Below are 21,027 nucleotides of genomic sequence, written 5' to 3'. Positions count from 1 at the left end.
AAACAACAAAAAGTGAAAATACATATTCAGTCCTAACATTTTTTCTGGATACAGATGGCTCTCTTCATCACAAGTCTATTGGAATTGGTCTGAATCATCTCATTGCTGACAAGAGCCACTTCCATCAAAATCAATCATCACATAATCTTCTTGGTTTTGTGTACAATGTTCTCTTGGTTCTACTCACTTCACTTAGCATCAGTTCATGTGAGTCTCTCCAGGCCTTTCTGAACCATCCTGCTGATCATTTTTAATGGAACAATAATATTTCCTAACATTCAAAAGCCATAATTTATTCCACAACTTATGGGCATCCACTCAATTTCCAGTTCCTTGTCCCTATAAAAAGGGCTACCACAAACATTTTTGCACATGTTGGTCCTTTCCCCTTCTATATGATTTCTTTGGGATACAAGTCCAGTAGAAACACTACTGGATCAAAGGGTAAGCACAGTTTGATAGTCATTTAGGCATAGTTCCAAATTGTTCTCCAGAATGGTTAGATCAGTTCACAATTTCCCCAAGAATGTATTAATGTCCCAGTTTTCCCATATTCTCTCAAGCATTTAATATTATCTTTTCCTGTAATCTTAGCCAATCTGGGAGGTATGTAGTGGTACTTCAGGGTTGTCTGAATTTGCATTTCTTTGATCAATATTGATTTAAAGCATTTTTTCATATGACTAGATATGGTTTTAATTTCTTCATTTGAAAACTGTCTGGTCATATCCTTTGACCATTTATCAATTGGAGAATGGCTTGTATTCTTATAAATTTGAGTCAATTCTTTATATTTTAGAAATGAGGCCTTTATAAGAACCCGTGGATGTAAAGATTCCCTCCTCTCCAACCCCCCCCCCCCCAGTTTCCTGCTTCCTTTCTAATCTTGTCTGCACTGGTTTTGCTTGTACAAAAACTTTGTAACTTAATATAATCAAAATTATCCATATTGCATTTCATATTGTATGCTAGTTCTTTGCTCATAATTCCCTTCTCCACAGATCTGAGAGGTAGACCATCTTTTGTTCTTCTAATTTGCTTAATATATCATTTTTTATACCTAAATACCTTTATATTTTAATATCTAAATTATGAATCCATTTCTACTTATCTTAGAATAGAGTATTAGATGCTGGCCAATACCTAGTTTCTGCCATACTATTTTCCAATTTCTCCAGCAATTTTTGTCATATAGTGAGTTCTTATCCCAGAAGCTGAGATCTTTGGGTTTATAAAACACTAGATTACTAAAGTCATTGACTATTGTTGGACAGATCTCTTGACCTCTCAATTTTCTATACAATCCTCAAAGACTTTAAGTTGCAAGGAAAGAGCTGATCTGCAGTGGTAATTTTTATCAATGAATATCAATGAAATGACAGTTCTAAACCTCATATCTACTATATCCATGTGCGAAAACCCTCTTGAGAAACAAAAGGAAATGGATAATTATCTGCAGAAGTATAAAATACTCAAATTAGCAAAGCAAAAACTCGAGCTTCTAAACAAATCACAGAAATAGAAGTAGAATAAGCAAAAAATGAAACACTGAAGAGGGAAAATCCTGAATCATGTGAATTTACAAATGAATTTTGTCACATTTTTAAAGAGATAATAATACTTATGCTTAAATACTCAAGAAAGCAGATTCTACCATATTTATTTTTGGAGACAAATGTAGAGATTAAAATTATCCCACCTACAATAAGACTGAGGCAGAAATCTGAGGCAATGGCACTTTATTAAAGAATCCATGGTCCCTTCTAATGAAGTAGATCTTAGATCTTCCTCATGATCTGAAATGCTTCCTCCTTCCAGGGCTCTATTTTTATACTGCTAGACATTCAGTAATTCTGGAAGAGCTATTCCAAATACAGAATAATTCCATTGAATAACTAAAATAATATATCAGCAAGGTCACAAGTTGGGTGAAGCAAGGAATATCTCTACATAAGATAGGCTTTTCCTTAATTTGGGCAGAAGGAAAATGGTACAAGCTATCATAGTGATCTAAGTGGTCATAAGATGATCATCTGCTCCATTTGGACAAGTAATTGATCCAGAGGTACAAAAATATTTTGGTGGACTTTCCATATAGTTGTCACTACTGCCAAATTGGGTTTGGTCATCATCATCACAAGGCAAAACAAGGATGGAGGACCTTTAGTTAATTTCCTGTTGTTAAGCAAGGGAACTTAGAATCTGCAGCTCACAGCTCTAGGATTTTATATATATATATATAACTTTGATATGATTCTATCAAATTGATTAATACTGATTGGAATAGAGTAGGGATCCAAAAAGAATTATTTCTCTCACACACTAATGAGGCAAGGATAAGTAGCTAGATTTATAGACCAATTTCATCAATATGTTTTTAAAGTCAGAAAAAATTTCACATTCAAAAATTATGTCATGATCAAATTGCATTTATGTCAGACAAACATAGCTCAATATTTTAGCATAATTAACCATATACTCTAATATTCAAGTGAATCTGTGCTCTCATCCCTATGTGTATTCCATCCAACAATGATCACAAACATCTCTACATATTCTGTACAACTCTTGTTTATGTGTTCCCATAACTTCATCATAGGCTATCTATCCAACATGTCAATGGAAAATAAAGGGTCTTTATGAATTTCTCTTGATGTTGTGAAATACCAGTGAACACATGGATTTTCTCTAAGTGTTCTTAAATGGTACTTATTTCTGAAAATACTTGTCTAAGTATTAAAATACAAATTGGTCAGATATTAATTTAAAATGTTTCTTTAGCCATATTTCATTTCCCTCCCTATTCCTCAGCCATGAACTTCATCAGTTGCCTGGCTCTCTGTACTATAGACTATGGCCTGGAGGTTTTAGCCCTTTCATCTTAGAACTTCAATTTTTCTACCATTCCAATTTTTATCTACCATTTTTGAAAGGCTCCAGCCATGCTTCACTTCACTTCCTAAAAGCTTCCCATAGCCATCTTTTCTACAACCTCAACAAACATATTGTCACATGTATACCCTTTTCAATCACTATTACATCTCCAGTTTTGAAAACTATGATCAAACTAGCTCTGTCATTGTTCCTTGAAGAGATGTGTCTGATTCCCTATGGTCCCATTCCAGAAACTCATCTCCTTTTATTCACACTTCCCTATGTGTATTGTCTCCTCCCATTAAAATATGAACTCCATGAAGACAAGAATTGTCTTTTCTTTTTGTACTTGTAACCCTAGCATTTTTATATTGTGTTTGACACACAGTAAGCATTCCATAAATACTCTTTCATTTATTAATAATTTCCATTTTTTTTTTTTTGCTTTTAACTACCCTAGTGGGGATTTAAGTCATAAGTTTTTTTGGCTATCTTAAATCTGCGGTGGTTTTCTGGAGCCCACACATTAAGAGGGCCCAGGTGATATAAAAGGAAGACCAAAAAATGGAGAGACACTATTTATTATTGGTTTACACTAATATAACAAAAATGATTATATTCATTTAAAGATTAATCAAATTACCAAAAGATTGCTTTATAGAACTAAACAAAGAAGGAAATAGAGCCAAGAGGACAGAGTAGAGGTAGCAGTAAAACCAAACTCTCCCAACATTTCTTTTTTCTTTTTTAGTAAATAATATTTTATTTTCCCTCAATTACATATAAATGTTTTCAGCATTCATCTTTTTATAATTAAAATTTTTTATTTTCAAAACATCTGCATAATTTTCAACATTCACCCTTGCAAAACCTTGTATTTCAAATTTTTCCCTCCCTTCCTCTATCCCTTCCCCTAAATATCAAATAATCAAACATATGTTAAACATATGATTCTTCTATGCATATTTCCACAATTATCATGCTGCACAAGAAAAATCAGATCAAAAAGGGAAAAAATGAGAAAGAAAATAAATTTCAAGCAAACAACAAAAAGAGTGAAAATTTTATGTTGTAATCCACACTTACTTCCCACAGTCCTCTCTCTGGGTCCTCTTCATCACAAGACCATTGGAACTGGCCTGAATCATCTCAATGTTGAAAACAGCCATGTGCATCAGAATTGATCATCATATAATCTTGCTGTTGCCATGTACAGTGATCTCCTGGTTCTACTCACTTCACTTAGCATCAGTTCAGGTAAGTCTCTCAAGGACTCTCTGAAATCATGCTGTTCAGCATTCATTTAAAAAAAGGTTTGAGTTCTAAATATTTCTTCTCCCTTCTCTCCCCACCCTTCCCAAGATGGTAAGCAATCTGATATAGGTTATACAATGTCAAATCATGTTAGACATATTTCCACATTATTCATGTTGTGAAAGAAAAAACAGAACAAAAGGGAAAACCCATGAAAAACAAAAAACAAAAAAGAAAATAGTATGCTTTGATCTGCATTCAGACTCCATAGTTCTTTCTCTGGATGTGGATACTATTATCTATCATGAGTCTTTTGGAATTGTCTTGGATCATTGTGGTGGTGAGAAGAGTTAAGTTAATCATAGTTTGATTATCACATGATTCTATTACTGTGTACAATGTCTTCCTGGTTCTGCTCAATTCATTCAGCATCAGTTCATATCAGTCTTTCCAAGTTTTTTTTTTTTTTAATATGCCTGCTCATCATTTCTTATAGCTCAGTAGTATTTTATTATATTCATATTATATTCCATTACATTGATATACCACAACTTGCCCAATTGATGGGCATTCCCTCAATTTTTAATTCTTTGCCACTATAAAAAAAGATTCTATAAATATTTTTGTACATGTGGGTCCTTTCTCCTTTTTTATGATCTCTTCGGAATACAGACCAAGTAGTGAGACCACTGGATTCTCCAAACATTTCTAAACAACTTTAAAATAACTTATCAAATTGAATTCTGGGGTGACATAGCCAATACAATTTTGGATTAAGTCATTTTTTTCTGGCCCAAAACAATTTAAGAGATTGAAAGGAAAGGTTTGTGACACTGGGGTTGGGCCTAGCTGAGAATTCAGTGCCCAACCCAGAATTAGCTATAAGAACAACAGATAAAAAAAGCCCAAAGCTTGGAAAAGTAAATTTTCTTCTTGTCAGGTGAGTAGAACTCAATTCTAACATAAAATCAAAGCCAAGAAATAACTTGGAAAAAATGAACAACCAACTCAAAAAAAGGAACTTTTCCACAACAAGCTACTATGGTGATAGTAGAAGGTCAAGACACAAACTCAGAAGACAATAATGTGAGGGGATTCTGTGAAAATGGCTGAATAGGTTTAAAAAATTCCAAGCTCTCCAGATTTTCTCCACAAACAAAACAAAATAAAATAGCTCCTCGGGGTGAACATGAGTGGCAAAATAAACTAGAGTTGGGAAAGAGCAGTAGTCTTCCTGAGACAACTGGAGAAGTGAAAATACCTCCAAACTATCTTTACTGAAACAACAAGCCCTGGGAACAGTTGGGTTGGATAATGACCTCAGCCAGATCCACAGAAATTCTCACCTTAATGACAGTGTTTGGGAGGGAGGTAAGAAGGGTTAGCCATCTGGACAGATAAAGTTCGAAGAATCCTCAATTCCAAGGGATGCCAGGCTCAGCTGTGCTGTCAAGACTCTCTAGCAGCTGAAAGTGAGAAGGAACCAGCATATGCTCAGTGAGTGCAGAAGCAGTGGAGTAGGGATGCAGCCAGTTGTGAGCACTTACAGGAGGGTGGAGTTCTTGGTTTCAGTTCTAGGCCAGAAGGAAGGACTGAAGGTTACAGTCACTGGAAGTTCCTCAGGGAGCAGGAGCATTTCCAGCATAATGTATCTGGAGTCCTAGCTGTGCTTTGGAAGGGAAAAAGTGATGAGATTGAAACCTCGAAAAAATAACCGCAAGAATATGAGGTCAGAGACACCATCCCTCACATCTCAGGACTAAAGGTGATTATAACAAGCTGCTAAAAATATAAAAATAAAAATGAATAAACAAAGGAGAAAGAATCCAATCATTGATAGCTTCTATGGGAATAGAGAAGATGAGTTCATTTTCAGAGGAGCATACTGAAGCAAAAAAAGTGTCTCTTATCTCAAAGAATAAAATCAAATGTTCACCTGCTTAAAAAGGAGTTTTTGGAAGAACTTAAAAAAGAATTTTAGAAACCAAATAATAGAGACTGAAGAAAAATTAGGGAAAAAAAAATAAGAGCAATCCAGGAAAATCAAGAAAATTGTAAAAGGAAGTCAACTAACTGGAAAAGAAGATCCAGAATCTGAAGAAAACAACTCATTGAAAATTGGGCAAGGGGAAATGGAGGATGTTATAAGAGACCAAAAAAAATCAAACAAAATAAAAATGAAAAAATAGAAAAGAATGTGAAACATCTCATAAGAAAAACAAAACAAAAGGGAAAACCCATGAAAAACAAAAAACAAAAAAGAAAATAGTATGCTTTGATCTGCATTCAGACTCCATAGTTCTTTCTCTGGATGTGGATACTATTATCCATCATGAGTCTTTTGGAATTGTCTTGGATCATTGTGGTGGTGAGAAGAGTTAAGTTAATCATAGTTTGATTATCACATGATTCTATTACTGTGTACAATGTCTTCCTGGTTCTGCTCAATTCATTCAGCATCAGTTCATATCAGTCTTTCCAAGTTTTTTTTTTTTTTAATATGCCTGCTCATCATTTCTTATAGCTCAGTAGTATTTTATTATATTCATATTATATTCCATTACATTGATATACCACAACTTGCCCAATTGATGGGCATTCCCTCAATTTTTAATTCTTTGCCACTATAAAAAAAGATTCTATAAATATTTTTGTACATGTGGGTCCTTTCCCCTTTTTTATGATCTCTTTGGAATACAGACCAAGTAGTGAGATCACTGGATTCTCCAAACATTTCTAAACAACTTTAAAATAACTTATCAAATTGAATTCTGGGGTGACATAGCCAATACAATTTTGGATTAAGTCATTTTTTTCTGGCCCAAAACAATTTAAGAGATTGAAAGGAAAGGTTTGTGACACTGGGGTTGGGCCTAGCTGAGAATTCAATGCCCAACCCAGAATTAGCTATAAGAACAACAGATAAAAAAGCCCAAAGCTTGGAAAAGTAAATTTTCTTCTTGTCAGGTGAGTAGAACTCAATTCTAACATAAAATCAAAGCCAAGAAATAACTTGGAAAAAATGAACAACCAACTCAAAAAAAGGAACTTTTCCACAAAAAGCTACTATGGTGATAGTAGAAGGTCAAGACACAAACTCAGAAGACAATAATGTGAGGGGATTCTGTGAAAATGGCTGAATAGGTTTAAAAAATTCCAAGCTCTCCAGATTTTCTCCACAAACAAAACAAAATAAAATAGCTCCTCGGGGTGAACATGAGTGGCAAAATAAACTAGAGTTGGGAAAGAGCAGTAGTCTTCCTGAGACAACTGGAGAAGTGAAAATACCTCCAAACTATCTTTACTGAAACAACAAGCCCTGGGAACAGTTGGGTTGGATAATGACCTCAGCCAGATCCACAGAAATTCTCACCTTAATGACAGTGTTTGGGAGGGAGGTAAGAAGGGTTAGCCATCTGGACAGATAAAGTTCGAAGAATCCTCAATTCCAAGGGATGCCAGGCTCAGCTGTGCTGTCAAGACTCTCTAGCAGCTGAAAGTGAGAAGGAACCAGCATATGCTCAGTGAGTGCAGAAGCAGTGGAGTAGGGATGCAGCCAGTTGTGAGCACTTACAGGAGGGTGGAGTTCTTGGTTTCAGTTCTAGGCCAGAAGGAAGGACTGAAGGTTACAGTCACTGGAAGTTCCTCAGGGAGCAGGAGCATTTCCAGCATAATGTATCTGGAGTCCTAGCTGTGCTTTGGAAGGGAAAAAGTGATGAGATTGAAACCTCGAAAAAATAACCGCAAGAATATGAGGTCAGAGACACCATCCCTCACATCTCAGGACTAAAGGTGATTATAACAAGCTGCTAAAAATATAAAAATAAAAATGAATAAACAAAGGAGAAAGAATCCAATCATTGATAGCTTCTATGGGAATAGAGAAGATGAGTTCATTTTCAGAGGAGCATACTGAAGCAAAAAAAGTGTCTCTTATCTCAAAGAATAAAATCAAATGTTCACCTGCTTAAAAAGGAGTTTTTGGAAGAACTTAAAAAAGAATTTTAGAAACCAAATAATAGAGACTGAAGAAAAATTAGGGAAAAAAAAATAAGAGCAATCCAGGAAAATCAAGAAAATTGTAAAAGGAAGTCAACTAACTGGAAAAGAAGATCCAGAATCTGAAGAAAACAACTCATTGAAAATTGGGCAAGGGGAAATGGAGGATGTTATAAGAGACCAAAAAAAATCAAACAAAATAAAAATGAAAAAATAGAAAAGAATGTGAAACATCTCATAAGAAAAACAAACAATCTGGAGAATAGATTAAGAAGAGAAAACCAAAAATATCAGACTACCTGAAAGCTATGATCAGATAAAAAATCTTGATACCTTTTACACAAAAAAATTAAAGAAAACCATCCTGAAATTTTAGAATGAGAGGGAAAAGTAGAAATGGGGCGGGGCGGGGGAGTATCAATTACTGCTTGAAAGAGATCTCAGTATGAAAACCTACATGAATATAGTAGTCAAATTCTAAATGCCCAGATTAAAGAGAAAATATTAAGAGTAACAAGAGACAAAAAAATTCAATTTCTGTGGAGCAACAATTAGATTACACAAGACCTAGCAGCTGCTATACTAAAAAACCATAGGTCTTGGAACATTTTATATCAAAAAGCAAAGGAACTGGAGTTGGGATCAAAAATAATTTACAAAGAAAAGTTAAGTATAATCCCAAATGAAAAAAAAATTCAATAAATTGACAGGCTTTCAGGATTTTGTCACGAAAGATCAGACCTTTATTGAAAATTTGACATACAAGATCAGGAAGAAATATAGATAAACATCAAAGAACAATTATAAGATTATAAACTGTTTAGTTTTTATACACGAAAATTTAAACTGTATGCATAAAATTAGTAATTGGGTAATTAGGAAGAAAGATTAGGGAAGAACTGGTTATAATGTGATTCTTAAAAAAATCAAAATAAAAAAAAATTGTAGGAAAAGATAAAAAGAGTAATTATCTCATACAAATGAGGTGGGAGAAGAAAAATTGATACAGAGGAATCAGGACTGGAGGGTCAGTAGTGCTGAAACCTGAATCTCCTTAGATTTGGGTTTAAAGGAAACAGCATATACTTCCAGAAGGATATAAAAGTCTTCTAAATGTATAAAGAAATAAGAGGGTGAAGGGACAGGATAAGGAAATGATATAGAAGGGTGTGTGGCTTAAAGTTTAGGAGAGTGGGGAAAAAAAGAGAGAAACCTTTAGAAGAGTAGGTAGAATGAGGAAAAGGAGGGTAAGAGGAGAGAACAAGGAAGAGGTTCTTTTTTTATTATTTTATTTTAAAAAGCAATAAGAAAAGGAAAAACATAAACATACACATACATAAATACCCCCCCCCCCCACACACACACATATCTTTCCTATCCCTGCTGACTCTCTGCTTTAATTCTGCTCCTTAATTTGTCTTGCTATTTATTATTTAACTTCCCTCCACCCATGGATACTCCCCATGTATTATTTCCTCCCTCTTTATTTCTTTATAGATTTTGGAGGGGGCTATACCTTTTGTAATATATATATATATATACATATATATAATATAAATATTATATATTTAATCCATTCTCAATGTGAGTAGGTTTTCAGAACTATGAGCTCTCTCCTTTCTATTCTTCCTCTGCACCCTTTTATATAACATGAGTATTATTTTAAATTTAACTCTGCTCTAATATTTCTTTTGAGTTACCCAATTGTTGATGTTGATCTTAAACACATGGTATACATTTCCCATGTTCAAAAAATAATTTGTCCATATTGACTTACTTGAAATTTATCTTTGATATTGTCTCTTATATTTTAAATTTTCTATTAAATTCAGGTTTGATTAATAGAAAGTCCTAAAAATCTTCAAATTTGTTGAATGTCTATTTTTTTCTCATTTGTTATTATAGATAATTTGCTGGATGTGGTATTTTTTGGCCTCAGGCCTAGTTCTTTTGAATGTCGGTAAACATGGTTCCAGGACCTGTGGTCTTTTATTATGGCTGCTGCTAAATCCTGTACAATTCTAACTGTAGTTCCAGTGTATTTGAATTTTTTCTAAATCTTTTTTCTTGCAAAATTTTCTCTTTGATCATGGGATTTCAAAATTTCACAAAAGATCTTGTTGAGGTAGTGATTAGTGAATTTTTTCTATTTCTACTTTTTCTTACTGTTCTATCACTCTAGGAAAATTTTCTTAGATTATTTCTTACAGTATTATATCAAGGTTCTTTTTTTAGTCGCAACTTTCAGATAGTCCAATTATTCCTATATTTTTGTTTTCTTGATCTGTTCTTCAAATCTGTCATTTTTCTTATAAGATGTTTCACATTCTGTTCTCCTTTTTATTATAATTTGTTTTGTTATTTTTTAGTTTCTCATGACTTTACTGGCTTCCCCTCACCCAATTATAATTTTCAAAGAATTATTTTCATGTTTGAGACTCTGTATCAGCTTCTCTAGTTGGTTAACTTTTTTTCATAATCTTGTTTTTCATGGATGGTTTTTATTTTAAATTTTTTTCCCTCAATGTCTCTCATTTGATTTTTAAATTCTTTTTTGAGTTCTATACATTTTCTCTGGTCATGGAACCATTTCACACTACTCTTTGAAGTAAAGTGTCCTCCACTGAAGATGAATCCCCACCCTCCCTGTTTCCATAGTAACTCTCTATAGTGGGGTTCTTTCTTCTTTGATAGTTCTTTTTTTAAAATAAGAAGTATTAGTGTAAGCACCTCTAATTATGGGGAAAGGGGATGGTGCCTCACATTTCATTTCAGCTGTTTTCTCTGACCTGGAACCCCCAACCAAGAACTTCCCCTCCAGAAAGTGCCCACAGCCAGCATTGTCCCTGCTTCTCTACTTCTACACTCATGGCTGTGCTGGTTCCTTATCACTCAGGGATGCATCTCTGCAGCACAGTTGGGCCTGGCATTTCTAATCAGCCAAGGTTCACTAAATTTTCTCAGACTTAAACCCCAATTCCATAAACAGTTTTAAAAAGTTTTTGTATTTCCTGTTGAAGCTCTAGTCAAACCCAATTAGCCCCAGAATTCCCTATTTGTGTTTTTGCAGAAGTAGCCCAGAATTTGGACTTTCTGGGTTGATCCCTAGCCTAATCCCTAATCCCTGGAGTCTTTTTTCAGATGTTTTCAGGTTATTCCTGGAGGACCCTTGTTCTGCCCCAACTCTTGATTTTTCACTATCTATGTTTGCCCTGAGGTGCAAATTTGTTTTATTTGTGGGGGAAATCTGGAGAGCTTGAAATTTATCAACCTACTCCATCATTTTCCCAAGATCCCTCCATCCCCCAGATTTAAAAGGGTGTAAAGAGGAAGGTGGTTAGAAGTAAACTAGAGGAGGGATAAGATAAAGAGAGAGGTGGAGAAGGACAATAATGAGGAAAAATAGGGTGAAAAGAAATACACAAATAGTAATAACTTTGAATGTGAATGGCATGAATTTACTCATAAAATAGAAATAGATAGAAAATGGATTAAAAATCAGAATCCAATAATATGCTGCTTTCAAGAAACACATTTCAAAATTAGAGATGCACAAAGAGTTAAAATAAAAGACTGGAGTAGAATATATTATGCCTCAGCCAGCACAAAAAGGGGAAAAAAAACTGTGATAGAAATCCTTATACACCACAAGGTTGAAGTAAAATTTATTTAATTAGAAGAGATAAATATGGAAACTACATTATGATACAACCATATATTAGGGCACAAAAATTGTAACTAAAAACAAAAATATTAAACAGTTCCTTTATAGACCCAATGCAATAAAAATTATGTTTAGTAAGGAACAGTGGAAACAGGGAAAAAAGCTAATTGGAGGCTAAACAACCCAATTATAAAGACTGTTTTAAAAATAGAAACAATCAATAATTTCATTAAAGAAAATGACAATAGTGAAACAACATATCAAAACCTAAATACAGAAAAAGCAGGAATCAGGAGGTAATTTATCTTTCTAAATGCTTCTATCAGTAAAAAAAAGAGAAAAAGAAGACCAATGAACTGGGTGTGTAATAAAAAAAAAAAACACTAGAAAAAGAGCAAATAAAAATCCCCAATTAAACATTAAATTAGAAATCCTAAAAATTAAAAGTGAAATTTATAAAACAGTGTAAGAAAACCTTTGAATTAACAAATAAAATTATCAATTAGTATTATGAAAAATCAATAAAATACATAAACCTTTAGTTAATGTGATTTAAAAATAGAAAAAAGAAAACCAAAAATGAAAAACGAATATATATCACTAACGAAAATGAAGCCAAAGGAGTTAATTAGCCCAAGTATATGTCAAAAAGTCAACAACTTAAGTAAAATGGAAAAATATTTACAAAAGTACAGACTCCTCAGATTTGCAGAAAAGGAAGTAAAATAAAATAAAAAACACCTATTTTAGGGAAAAAAAATTGAACAGGCTGTAAATAACCTTGCTAACAAAAAGTCACTAAGACCAGACAGATTTACAAGTGAATTTTATCAAACATTTAAATACCAACTAGTTTCAATATTAAATAAGTTATTTGGAATGCTAGGGAAAGAAAGGATTCTATCAAACTTCCTTTGTGAAACAAATGTGATACTGATACTTAAACCAGTAAAAGAAAAAGAGAGAAAGAAAAATTATAGGCTAATTTCATTAATGAATATGGATGCAAAAATACTAAATAAAATAAAAATCCTAAAAACTTAAAAGATTATGACAATATATTACAATAGGATTCTGCAGAAAGGGATAGCAAAAGATACCCCATTTAAAATAACTCTAAACAATATAAAATACTTAGGAGCACACTTGTTGAAAAAACCCAGAATCTATATTAACAAAAACAAAAAAAAGTTTTGTACACAAATAAAATTAAATTTAAATAAATGGAGAAATATTAATTTTCATGGATAGGCAGAACCAAAATAACAAAAATTACAATTTTGCCAAAGTTAATCTATATATTCAATGCCAACCCAATTAAATTACCAAAAAAAATCATTTTATGGAGTAGAAAAATAATCACAAAACTCATTTGGAGCATCAAAAGGTCAAGAACATCAAAGGAACTAATGGAAAAAATTTAAAGGAAAGAGATTTAGGAGCACCAGATCTTAAACTATATTATAATGTAATAAATATCAAAATTATCTGATACTGACTAAAAAATAGAAAAGTAGATCAATATAATAGAGTAGACACACAATCTATAGCAACAAAGGCATAGTTACCCAGTATTTCACAAATATAAAATCTTTGAATAAAAATTCACTATTTGGTAAAAATTGCTGGAAAAGCTAGAAATCAGACTGGCAGAAATGGGGCATAGATCAATATCTTACACCATTTACCAAGATAAAACCAAAATGGATGCATGAATTATATAGAAAGGGAGCTATAAAAAAAATTGAAGAATATGGAACATATTACCTATCAGACTTATGGATAGGTGAGCAATTTATGGGCAAACAAGAGATAGAGAGTGTTGTGAGATATAAAATGGATAATTTTGATTACATTAAATTAAAAAGAGTTTGTACAAATGAAGCAAATGTAGCCAAGATCTGAAGAAAAGCAGAAAACTGAGGGAAAATTATAGGCAATTCCTCAGAAAAAGGTTCCATATCTTAAATAGATAAGGAACTTTGTCAAGTCTAAAAGAATGGATATCATTCCCCAATTGGTCAATTTTTTGATGAAGAAATCAAAACAATTTATAATCATATAAAAAAAATTCTAAATCCTTTTTGATTAGAGAAATGCCAATTAAAACAACCTTGAAGTATCATTTTACACCCATCAGATTGGCTAAAGTGATAGAAGGATGAATTGACAAATGTTGAAAAGGATGTGGAAAAATTGAAATTTTAATTCATTGTTGGTTGATCTGTGAGCTGATCCAACCATTTTATTTTTTTTATTATAGCTTTTTATTTACAAAACATATGCACAGATAATTTTTCAACACTGACCCTTGCAAAACCTTCTGTTCCAAATTTTCTCTTCTTCCCTCCACCCCCTTCCCTAGATGGCAGGTATTCCAATACGTGTTAAAATATATGTTAAAGCCAATATATGTATACATATCTATTCAGTTATCTTGCTGCACACACAAAAAAAATCAGATCTAGAAATAAAAAAAACTGAGAAAGAAAACAAAAATGCAAGCAAAGAACAACAGAAAGAGTGAAAATGCTATGTCGTGTTCCACACTCAGTTCCCACAATCCTCTCCCTAGGTGTAGATGGCTCTCTTTATTACTGAACAACTGGAACTGAGCTGAATCAATTTATAGTTGAAGAGAGCCATGTCCATCAGAATTGATCACTGTATAGTGATCCAACCATTTCAGAGAGAATCTGGAATTATGTCCAACGAGTTACTAAACTGCCTGTTCCTTCTGATCCAGCAATACCACTATTAGGTTTGTTTCCCAAGATGATTAGGGAAAATTAGGAAAACCTATATGTTTTAAAATATTTATCACAGTTCTCTTTGTGGTGGCAAAGGACTAGAAATTGTGGGGATGATTGTCTTTTGGTGAATGACTAAATTAATTTTGGTCTATATTTGTGATGGAATATTACTCTGCTATTAGAAATGACGTGCTCAATGATTTTAGAAAAGCATGGAGAAAACTCCATGAAATTATGAAGAGTGCAATGAGCAGGATCAAGACAACATTATATATAGTAACAACAGTATTGTTTTAAGTACAGCCTTGATTAACTAAGTGATTCTGGTTATCATACCCAAATTAACCTCAAAGATTTTATGAAGAAAGATGCTATTTGAATCCAGAAAGGAATTTTCTGTTTTGGAGGAAATGATGAGCTAGTTGATTTAGGGGGAAAAAAAACCGTGGAAAGACTTGTATTTATGAAGGAAGATGCTATCCACCTTCAGAGAAACAGATGATAGGAAGAAATAAGCATAGTGTGACCTTACATATGTGTCTTTGTTTATAGAATTCCATGTATGTGTGTGTATACATACACATATATATTTTCTATACATATATGTATATCCATGACTAATTATAGTCTTCTTTAGGGTTGGAGGAGGGGAAGGAAAAGAAGGGGGAAACATTAAAATAAAAAGTACAAAGCAGAGAACAAGAGAAAATCATGAAGCAAAAAAAACTGGTCCGCTTTGAAAACAATATGTAATATTTCTTATATAGGTTTTCTTGAAATAAAAATTTATTATTTTATATTGAGGCCTCTCCTACAGTCTTTTGTGTACATGGCACTTTTTTTCTTTTCTAATTTTCTATTTAAGTGTAAAATTTTAAAAATTACAAAAATTAAAATGAAAAGTAGACAATGATTTGAAAATATTTACAAAGTACCAAAGGAAAAATGTAGATTGGACACAAACCCAATAAGAATTCCTGGGAAAACTAAAAAAAAAAATTTAAATGTAAAAATAGTTTTAAAAAATCTCCTGGTTCTGCTTACTTGATTTTGCCTTGGATTATCTAAGTCTTCTCATTCTGCTTATTTTTTCATCACAATAGTCATGCCAAAATTTGTTCAACCATTCCCCAAATGATGGGAACTCTCATCTCTCAATTTCTAGTTCTTTGCTACTCCGAAAAAGAAATGCATATTTTTGTATATGTATAAAAGATCCTTTTCCTTTGATCTCTTTGAGTTATAGACAATGTATCACAAATATCATAAATTTTGACCAAAGTGGAATTTATACCAGGAATGCAGGACTGATTCAAAATTAGGAAAACTAGAAGCACAATTGACCAGATCAATACCACAACCAACAAAAATAATATTAGTACATCAATAGATGCAAAAAAGATATTTAATAAAGTACAACACCTACTCCTTTAAAAACACTGGAAAGCATAGGAATAAATAGTCTTTTTTTTTTAAGATAAATAGTAGCTCTCTAAAATCAAAAGCAAATGTTATATGTAATGGGAATAAGCTAGAAGCCATTCCAATAAGATCAAGAGTGGAGCAAAGGTAGCCATTATCTTCATTATTATTCAATATTGTATTAGAAATGCAGGTTATACAGTCAAGTGATTCAGGCCAATTCCAATAGACTTGGGATGAAGAAAACCATCTGCATCCAGAAAGAGGACTTCAGGAACTGAATGTGAATCACAACTTTTATTGTTGTTTGCTTGCTTTTTGTTTTCTTTATCTTTCTTTCCCTTTTGAATCTGATTTTTCTTCTGCAGTATAAAAATTGTGGAAATATGTATAGAAGAATTGCCCAGGTTTAACATATTTTAAAAATGCAGGTTATAGCAATAAAACCAGTAGAAAGAAATTGAATAAAAATAGGCAATGAGGAAACAAAACTCACTCTTTTCAGATGATATAATAGTAGGGAACCCAAGAGAATCAACTAAACACACTAGTGGAAAAACAACATTAGCCAAGTTATAGGATATAAAATAAGCCCACATAATTCATCAGTATATCTACATATTATAACAAAATTCAGCAAGAGGAGATTAAAAAAAGAAATTCCACTTAAAATAACTATAGACAGTATAAAATAAAGGGGGAATTTAACTGCCAAGTCACATAGGAACTATACATAATTATGAAAATACTTCACACAAATATCTAAATAATTGAACAAATATGCATTGTTCATGGGTAGATTGGGTCAATGTAATGAAAATAACAGTTTTCCCTAAATTCGTTTATTCAGGACATGTTGCCAATCAAATTTGTTCAGTCTTTTCAGTTGTGTCCAAATCTTCATGATCTTATTTGGAGTGTTCTTAGCAAAGATACTGGAATTTTTTTGCCATTTCTTTATCCAGCTCATTTTACAGGTGAGGACCTGGGGCAAATAAAGTTAAAGAACTTACCAAAAGTAGCAAGTGTCTGAGATTGGATTCAAACTCAGGAAAAGGAATCTTGCTGGCTTCAGGCTTTATCTACTTTGTCACCTAACTGCTCTTCCAATCAAATTACCAAAGAATTATTTTATGGAGCTAGAAAAATACTAACAAAATTGATCTGGAAGAAACAACAAACAACAGGTCAAGAATATCAATGGAATTAGAAAAAAAAGTGAAGTGAAAATGAGTAGTATCGGATTTCAAATGATTCAAAATAAAATGATAATCATCAAAATAATTTGATACTAAGAAAAAGAGGGGAATAGATGAGTTATACAATATACAGTAGTAATCTAGTATTTGAGAAACCCAATGATCCAAACTTTTGGGGCAAAATCTCACTATTTGACAAAAACTGTTGGGAAAACTAGAAAGCAGTCCAGCAGAAAGGAGGAAAGATGAACATCTCACACCATCTATCAAGACAAGGTAAAAATGAGAATGTGATTTAGACATAAAAGAGGATATCATAAGCAAATTAGGGGATCATGGAACATCTCTGTCAACTCTATAGATAAGGAAAGAGTTTGTGCTTAGGACAAGAGATTTAGAGAATGAGAAATAAAATGAATAATTTTGATTACATGAAATTAAAAAGATTTTGTACAAATAAAATCAATATAATCAGGATTAGAAGTAAAGCAAGAAACTGGGAAGAATAGTTACAATCAATTTTTCTGATAAAGGTTTCACTTTTTAAATATATAGGAACCTGAGCCAAATTTGTAAAATAAGAGCCATTTCTCAATTGATAAATGGTCAAAGGATATAAACAGGCAACTTTCAGAAGAGGAAATCAATACTAGCAATTGTCACATTAAAAATGCTCCAAATGACTAATAAAGAAATACAACAAAAATAACTTCTAGATGCCACCTTATATGACCAAAAAGGAAGATGACAAATGTTAGAGGTGATGTGGAAAAGTAGGTACAATAATGCATTATTGGTGGAGGTGTGAACTGATCCAATCATTCTGGAAAACAATTTCAAACTATATCCAAAGAGCCATAAAACTGCATAATCTGTTGATCTAGCAATAGTGCTATTTGGTCTGTATCTCAAGAAAATCAAAGAATAAAAAAGATTTATATGTAAAATATTTGTAGCATCTTCTTTTTGTGGTGTCAAAGAATTAAAAATTGAAGGTATACGCATTTATTGGGAATGACTGAACAAATTGTGGCATGTTATTGTGATGAAATACTACTATACTATAAGAAATAATGAGCAGGGGTTTCCAGAAAAACTGAGAACTGATGCAAAAGGAAGTGAACAGAACCAGAGAATATTATATACAATAATAGCAATATAGTGATAATGATGAATAGCAAAAGTATCTATGATGATTAATATAATTATCAACAGTAATTTCAAGGGACTCATGATGTAATATGCTCTCCATCTCCAGAGAGAAAACTGATGAACTCTGAACACAGATTGAAGCATATTTTTTCCAGGCTATTTTCTAGCTTTCAGTGGCAAGGTTATTTTTCTAAAGAACATCTTACATGTTTTACACTTCCTCATCTTTTCTTAATGAGCTCTTCTCTCTATTACCTTCAGGATCAACAAATGCTCCCTTATTTGGCATTGAAAGCTTTTCATGAATTGGTCCCTTAGTACTTTTCCAATCCTCTTTTATTTTATATTCCACTACCTCCCCACATTCTTCCACTTTATAATCCAGTTATACCTGCTTACTTAAAATACCTTGAATAGGACACTAGTTCTCATTTCTGTACCTTTTCACTTATAGTTTCCCAAACTTACAATATTCTACCTCTTCCCCCATTTTAGTTTCACTGTTGTCTTTCAGGGTTCAATTCATATTTCATTTACTGTAGCAGATTTAACATCCCCTCAGTTGCTAATGCCTTCCCCAATCAAAATATCCCCCCCTCTCTCTTTCTCTCTCTCTCTCTTTCTTTCTCTCTCTCTCTCTTTCTCTCTATTTCTCTGTCTCTTTTTCTCTCTCTGTCTCTGTCTCTCTCTCTCTGTCTGTCTCTTTCTCTCTCATTGTCTGTCTGTCTGTCTCTCTCTCTCTTCCTCTCTCTGTGTCTTTGTATCTCTCCATCTCTAGATGGATTCTTAACTAAATATGTCTTGTATATATTTAATTGTTTGCACATAATCTCCATCATTACAATATGCTTTTGCCATTCTTTGTATCGAAAGCACTTTAGTGCAGTACCTCTTGGCACATAGTCAAAGCTTAATAAATGATTGTTGATGACTCAACTCTTCTCCATAGCTCTTGTGAAGCCATCCTCTTTGAAAAACAATGTTAATGAATTAGTTAGATTGTGGGGATCTGCTGCAAGGGGGATTCTTTCCCATGCAGACCTCACAGTATTATCTTGTGAGGGCAGTTTAAATAACAGGATACCATGAATCTTGAAAGGATTATGCATGTACCTGTTGGAAAGACTACTTTACATATTAAAGTGTTTCCCCAGTGATAACCATAATATTATTGGAGTGTTTTTTGTACTTTCTGTGTTTATAGACTCTCATTATTTTTCTTTTGCATTTTTTATAAGCAAAATAAAGACATACCCTTTACCCATAGTTATTGCTACCTTGATTACCTATAGGGAAGCTGGGCATTCTATTACTCACATTTGGGAAAGTTTATAAATTAGGAGATTTTTTCTGGAGGAACTTCAGTTTAAGGCAACGAACTGAAATTGCTATGTTGAGGTCAGCACTTAGGATCAAACTCAATATGTGTAAACCCAGAATTCTGGTGGGTCTGGTTTACATCTAGAATTGTGTCAACTGGACTGAAACTGGCCAGAGCTGAAACATAGCAGGCTAGAGACAGTAAAGTCAGGACACATACAGAAGCCTAATTAATTTCAGAGCAAGGAAAATGAGGTTTGCAAACAAAAGTTTCCCCTTCCTAAGAAGGAGGGCTTAACATACTGGAACAAAGGCAGGTCCATGTACATCAAATGGGCTGTATTATGAAAAAAATATTTTTTGGTTTTTTTTTGACAAAATCATTTTTAGATCTTGAATTACTTGTTCCCATAGGCCCTATGGGAATGGTATTGTCTCAAGTCTTGAGGGTTGTGCTGAACCTTCAGGCACTGAACCTATTCTGTGATGGGGAAAGGAGTGCCTTATATATTAGTAACAAGCAACAAAGATAGTGAATATGTGATGGATGGCCCTGGGAAATAGGGGAGCTATTCACAGTGGTGAACACTTGGTGTTAGTCTGAGAAGTACACTTTACCAGAGGGTGCTCTCATTCCACAGAGCAAAGGATTATTATGTCAAACTTAGACCACAGCCTGCTTGCTATGGGAGCTCTGGGAAAGAAGATATTTCCAAAATATTTTGAAAATATATAGCATAATTAGCTAATAGGTAAGGAATCACTTATTTATTGATACAATAATCAAAAGAATTATAAATTCTAAAGGAATACATGTTGATATTCTATAAAATAAGAATCCTTAAATAAGAATAACTGAGGTTTTATTTTATACCATTTAAATTGGTAAAGATGACAAAAATTAAATACAGTCAAGATGGAAGGACTGTAGGAAGATAGGCTTACTGAACCATTGAGAAGCTGTCTATTTATTCTGAAAAACAATTTGGAAATTTGCACAATAGAATAAAAAAGAAACTGATTGGACAACATTTTCTGATATAGTGATCTCTTTACTGGGCATCTTCCATAAGCAAATGGGAGATGGAAACAAAAGTTCGATATGTACTAAAATATTCATTGCATCACTTTGTGCTGGGACTAAAAAAGGTAATTCTTCACTGATTAGAGTAGAGCTGTAGAAACTATTGTATATGTATATCATGGAAGTCTAACCAATAGGTGCTCAGTCCTTCAAGCATGTACAATCTGCTTTACTTGGTGCAGATCTGTGAATGCATGAGGATCCTACCTCTGGACAAACCCACCATTTCAGAGCAGGATAGATATTCTACGACTTTCCCTTGTCTTTTTGCCTTTTAATTGGACGAGGAGCAGGAACTGAGTATAT

The sequence above is a fragment of the Antechinus flavipes genome, chromosome 3 (genome assembly GCF_016432865.1).
Source record: "Antechinus flavipes isolate AdamAnt ecotype Samford, QLD, Australia chromosome 3, AdamAnt_v2, whole genome shotgun sequence".
NCBI classification, from domain to species: Eukaryota; Metazoa; Chordata; class Mammalia; order Dasyuromorphia; family Dasyuridae; genus Antechinus; species Antechinus flavipes.
Note: the sequence above shows the minus strand (reverse complement) of the source record.